The following is a 5,782-nucleotide window of genomic DNA, read 5'->3' on the forward strand; positions in this document are numbered from 1 at the left end:
TATGCTAATGAGTTCCTGCTGGGTGTGGCCAACTTGGGAGCCAGCCGGAACTCTGTTCCTGTGCGTTCCTGCCCCAAAATAGCCCTGCCTGCTATTACAATTGATCTCCAGACTACAGAGATCAGTTCCCCCGGAGAAAATGGCTCCTTTGGAAGGTGGACTCTATGGCATGGCATCCTGCTCAGATCTTTCCCCTCCCCAAGCCCCACCTAGAGATCGCCCACTATCCCAAACCCCACCCTCCCCTGGCTCCGCCCCCCCCAATCTCCAGGTATTTCCCAACCCAGAGCTGGCAACCCTAGTGTACCAGAAATCTGGCTCACTCTCTCTCTGGCCTTCTATTTATTTGTTTACAATATTTATAGCCTGCCTTTCTGCTCTCATCGGGACCACCAAGCTAGCTAACAGACTTTAGACATACATAATATAAATATGTCTTTAAAAGCATTAAAACCAAACAAAAACACATCATTAAAACCATTAAAACCAAAGCTAAAATACACAGAAAGGTAAAGGTAAAGGTTTCCCTTGCTCGAAAGCTAGTTGAATCTGACTCTAGGGGGCAGTGCTCATCTCCGTTTCCAAGCCGAAGTGCCAGCACTGTCTGAAGACTTCTCTGTGGTCATGTGGCCGGCATGACTAAATGCTGAGGCGCATGGAACATTGTTGCCTTCCCACCGAAGCAGTACCTATTTATCTACTTGCAATGTCTTGCTTTCGAACTGCTAAGTTTGCAGGAAAAGTACACATACAACAGCATAAAAACAGCAATTAAAATATTGGGCAGAAAGGTGGGATTACTGAGGGGAATGCTGGAAGAAACAAAAAGTCTTCACCCACTGGCAGAAGATGGCAACAGAAGGAGACTGACGAGTCTCTTGGGAGAGAGTCCTGGAGTTTTTGTACCACAACCAAGAAAGGCCTCTCTCGGGTTGCTACTTGTCTAATCTCAGAAGGCAGGGGTACCGAAGCAGGGTGTGACAGACACAGGCTAGGTTCTGCCTCTCTCTTAGAGTGCAGTCAGACGGCGTGCTGGGAGCGGTTTAAATCGCTCCGGCCCTGATGTGGTTTTTTTTAACCTGGAGAATCGCGATCACACTCACCTCCTTGCTCCGGATTGCTGTGCAGCCACATCGCTCCCTGCCGTCCACACGCGGAAGCGTGCATTGGTGTTGTTTTTCTCTCTCTCTCAGTTTGGGCATGTGCACAGGCAGCCATCTGTAGAACTAAAATTTTTGCGCGTGCGCAGAACAGCGATTTCTACTTCAACCCGACTGCTGTAACACTTTCCTTTAAACTTTAAAGGAACAATTCCCTTTAAACGTTTACCCCAAAAATGGCCTCCGTGAGATCCCGAACTCATCTAAACGTTAAAACTAGGCACCATTTAAACATTGTTTTTAATAACATGGTGGCGGACCTCCGCCTATGCGCACACCGCCAACGCTTTAAAAAATGGCGGGTGAAAAGCGGAAGCCTCGGGCAGCTTTTGAGTGGGAAGGGGGTTTAAACCGGAAATGGCTTGACACTGCAGGAGCAATCAGACATCAGAAAAGTGTGGCTGGAACCGGAGAATCAGGAAAACACCACTTGGGGACCTGGTATCAAAATACTCTGGGTTAAAGCGGTTTTGAGCTGGAAAGCGACAGCTGGGGACGGGAGGCAGATGTTGATTGTGTGACCGCGCAGATAAAATCTGTTTCTGAGGTGGGCCGAAAGCAGACTAAACGGCCCGTCTGAACGCACCCTAAAAGCAACCAATGAGAGCTGATGGAATGCTGAGAGGGGCAGACTTGAAAAACAGCCATTGAAAATGACAGGAGTTTGTAGCAGAGGAGTTGGTGACATAGGACGTGAAGTGAAAAATGGAGGATTACTGACTGGAACTGTGCATAAGAACTACTTAGAGCAGGCTGAAAATAGTCCGTTTGTACCCACAGGATCTCAGTTGCAGGAATAAGACCTCAGTCCAAAAGTTCAACGGAAGCAAAACATTTGTTACTTATATTTTACTTTCCTCCGTGTTTTGTTCAGATCATAAATAAAAGTTTCGTTGTTTTGATTAACTCCATGGGCTGCTTGTCTAAGGGAAAGAAACACACACACACACACACTTTAATATCTCAGTGAGTGACAGTGAGTGATGGGAACAGTGTTTGAGCCCCAACCTCAATACCTCTGTGTGAGCGAGGGCTTGTTATTAAAGGGGGCTGAGCTACCCGGTCTGTTGATGTCTCTGAGACTGAGAGAGAGGACATGAGGTGTGAAATGGTCATGGTCCTCTGTATAGTTTAAAAGAGACAAGAAGGGTAGCTTGTGACGTGCTGACCTATGTATAACCCATCATCTGAGAGAGGGGTTTAAGAGGATGGTAGGCACTCTGTGTGAAGAAAAAAAGGCATCACACAGGGCCTTGGAAGATGACCATAGCAGTCTTGTTGGTTCATAAGCGAGTAGGTGGTCCTTCAGGTATGCTGGTTCCAAGTGGTGTAGGGCTTTCAACTGTGCCCAGAAACAAACTGGGAGGAAGTGTAAATGGGCCAAGACTGGAGTACTATTGCCCCTACTACCCAATCCAGTTGACATCCTGGCTGCAGCATCCTGCACCAACTGAAGTTTCCAAACACTTTTCAAGAGCAGTCCCATGGAGAGTGTGCTGCAGTGATCTAACCTAGACGAAACTGGGGAATGCAGCAGTAGCCAGATCTTTTCTACCCAGGAAAGGCCGCAGCTGGCTAATCAGTTGGCTAGTAAAAGGCACTTTTGGCCCAGCTGCCACTTCCTCATCTAGTGGTAGGCATGGGTCCAAGAGCACCCCGACTGTGGACCTCTTCTTTCAAGGGGCGTGCAACCTCATCCAAAATGAGTGACATCTTAAGACCTGGGTCGGACCTTCTGCTCACCAGTAGCAATTGTTGGAATTAAGCTTCAGTTCATTAGCCCACATCCAAAATTGCTTTCAGGCACTGGTTTAGGATTTCTACAGCCTCCTTGGGATTGACTGGAAAAGCAAAGTAGAGCTGAGCACTATGTGCATATTGGTGAGAACCCAGCCCAGTGTTTAAAAGCATAGGAGACAAGATGAAACCTTTTTATCCCCCCTGACACAGAACTGAGCTGGGCCTTTAATGCGCCAACATTAAGTATGTTTATCTAGAAGTAGGGTTACCAGATATCTTTTTTTAGAGGCTGTGTCCTCTTTTTTTGGTGGCCATCCTCTTTTGGGCTCTTTTTTAAAAAAAGTATGACAATGTCTTCGTTTGGGGTTGGAAGGTTAGGAATATGCCTAGTTAGCTGCAATTATCACAGCTTAAATATTCTAGGCATATTTAAAATGAGATATATCATAGTGATCACTTGGTTGAAGTAGTCATTCGGGAAATATGTCCTCTTTTTTGCTTTTCAAAATATGGTAACCTTATGCAGAAGTCAATTCTAGTGGTACTTGTCTTAGTGTTTGGCACTGGAGCATGGGTCATACTGAACTATTCTCAAGGAATCTCCCAAATTAAGCCTTTATTTTAGGCAGCTGTTTTCTCAGAATGTTAATAAAGCATTTATACATCAAGAAACAAACTTGTCTGATGTACCGCACTCTACATGCTAACCAACATGATATTATTTATGCTGAATTCTGTGTTTTAAAAAACACACACGGTTGTGAACAGTGTTCCCTCTAAGCTGAGTTAGTGTGAGCTAGTTCACAGTTTTTTAGCCTCCGGCTCACACATCTTTGTCTCAGCTCAGGAAGGAGGCTCCAGAGCAAACTGATTTATGCAGTAGCCAAATCACTCGCTCACAACTTTAATGCCAGCAGCTCACAAAGTTGAATTTTTGCTCACAAAACCCCACAGCTTAGAGGGAACATTGGTTGTGAAATATGTGAAAACATTAATCTAAGCAGGTTAAGCGCAGGAGTTACACTGGAATTTTTTTTTAAGTTATTTATTGATGCATGGTACATATTGCTTTGCTCTTTGAGTAGTTCAGGACTGAAAGGAAGTTGGCACAATACATTCCATCTGCTTATGTTGCAGGTCATTGCAGAGCTGAATGACTTGTGGTCCCGTTTCCCTCATTTCCCGTTATAGACCTATATGGGCGCCATGTTGCTCATTTGTTTGCATGCTTATGTCAGCTGTTACTCCCACTCTGGAGGCAATTCATGAGCAGTAGGACTGTTATCAGCCAAAGTAAAGCCCCATTATATTTCAGTGGGAGGCTTTTAAGCACATTCTTAGCTCTCTCACTCGAAACAATGTGACTTGAAAGTGCTTCACTTTGGTAAGATCACGTCCCGAGAGACAAAAAGGTTGGAAATAGCCATATACCTGAAAAAGCATACTCATAGTTGTGCAATGAGCTGGGGATACAAAATGCGGTCAACAGCTGGCCTGAAGACTAGCAAAACGCTGGCAAGCAGATTTCCTGATAGGACTAATTTGCGTGTCTGGGACCAAAGCATTCCTATGGAGGTCCCTCCTCCTACCTCCAAAGCATCCCTCGTCCTCCTGATGAGTGGACCTGCTGGACCTCCTGATGGCACTGGTATTTCTGGCCACTGTGTGACACAGAGTGTTGGACTGGATGGGCCTTTGGCCTGATCCAACATTGGCGTCTCTTATGTTCTTATGTCCTACCTCCATCCCAATGCTTGTGAAACCTTTGAGTCTCACAAGACTTTGCCTTCTAAGCCACAACTGGCAGACCCCATACAGGTTCTGCAGCCCATGTGAGCAGCAATGGCTGGGTAATTTGCGTGTCTGGGACCAAAGCATTCTTATGGAGGTCCCTCCTCCTAACTCCAAAGCGTCCCTCGTCCTACCTCCATCCCCCATGCTTGTGAAACCTTTGAGTCTCACAAGACTTTGCCTTCTAAGCCACAACTGGCAGACCCCATACAGGCTCTGCGGCCCATGTGAGCAGCAATGGCTGGGGCTAAAAGCATATGGCGATGCATACTTTCATGTGTAGAGGCATACTTCAATCCCAAGACACTGCAGGTTGCTTGGGCAGCAGTCTACAGTTGGATAGGATCCAAAATCACTTGAGCAGCAGGCTCTCAGAGGTCTCACCACCCCAGAGATTGGTGGGCTACCTGGGAAACACAGGGCCCCCCCACACCGTGAGGCTCAGGGAGTCGCCCAAAGGATGGCTGTTGCTGGAACTACAGGTGACCAAAGGCAAAGGAAGCCAGGGCGTCTACAGTTGGATAGGATCCAAAATCACGTGAGCAGCAGGCTCTCAGAGGTCTCCCCACCCCAGAGATTGGTGGGTTACCTGGGAAACACAGGGGCCCCCACACTGTGAGGCTCAGGGAGTCGCCCAAAGGATGGCTATTGCTGGAACTACAGGTTCCGTTAGAGTGACCAAAGGCAAAGGAAGCCAGGACTCCTGCAGCTGTCCAGAGGATGGTATTCCATCTGGAATGGCTTCTTATGAGGAACATTGCACCAGCTGAAATGATGGCACAACTATTCAAAGAAGAATAATCCAGATCTCCTTTGCCTTGTAGGTCTCCAGGCCAGTTCCCAACATCCTGTCACGTTCTAGCACAAACCAGCATTGTGATCCTACACAGAGTTACGCCCTTCTAAGACCATAGACTTCAGTGGACTTCGAACAGGCTACCTCTCCTTAGGATTCCACTATAAGAAACAGAACTTAAGTATAAGGCTGTGCAGTTAACGACAGGCTTTGCCCTCCGCAGGGGTCATTTCGTAGAAAAAGAGCTAGGGGGACTCATAAACCAGCATTGTGATCCTACACAGAGTTACGCCCT

Source organism: Gekko japonicus, unplaced genomic scaffold (genome assembly GCF_001447785.1).
Source record: "Gekko japonicus isolate JY-2015 unplaced genomic scaffold, Gekko_japonicus_V1.1 scaffold650, whole genome shotgun sequence".
Taxonomy (NCBI): domain Eukaryota; kingdom Metazoa; phylum Chordata; class Lepidosauria; order Squamata; family Gekkonidae; genus Gekko; species Gekko japonicus.